Genomic DNA, 205 nt, shown 5'->3' on the forward strand with positions numbered 1-205 from the left:
TTTACCGTTCCCTTCCTTCACCCAATCTCCCTCCTCCTCCGGTGCCAGTGCCAAGGGTCAAGTGCCAGCCTCCACGTGTGCCCCGCGGCAGCAACTCATGTTTCGCGTGAGATTTCTTCACTAATTTCACCCCGAGATGTGTGACGAATGGGATGGAGAGAGAACACTAATGATGAGGGAATGAGAGACGTGGATAGAGTTACAG

This window comes from Penaeus monodon, chromosome 33 (genome assembly GCF_015228065.2).
Source record: "Penaeus monodon isolate SGIC_2016 chromosome 33, NSTDA_Pmon_1, whole genome shotgun sequence".
NCBI lineage: Eukaryota > Metazoa > Arthropoda > Malacostraca > Decapoda > Penaeidae > Penaeus > Penaeus monodon.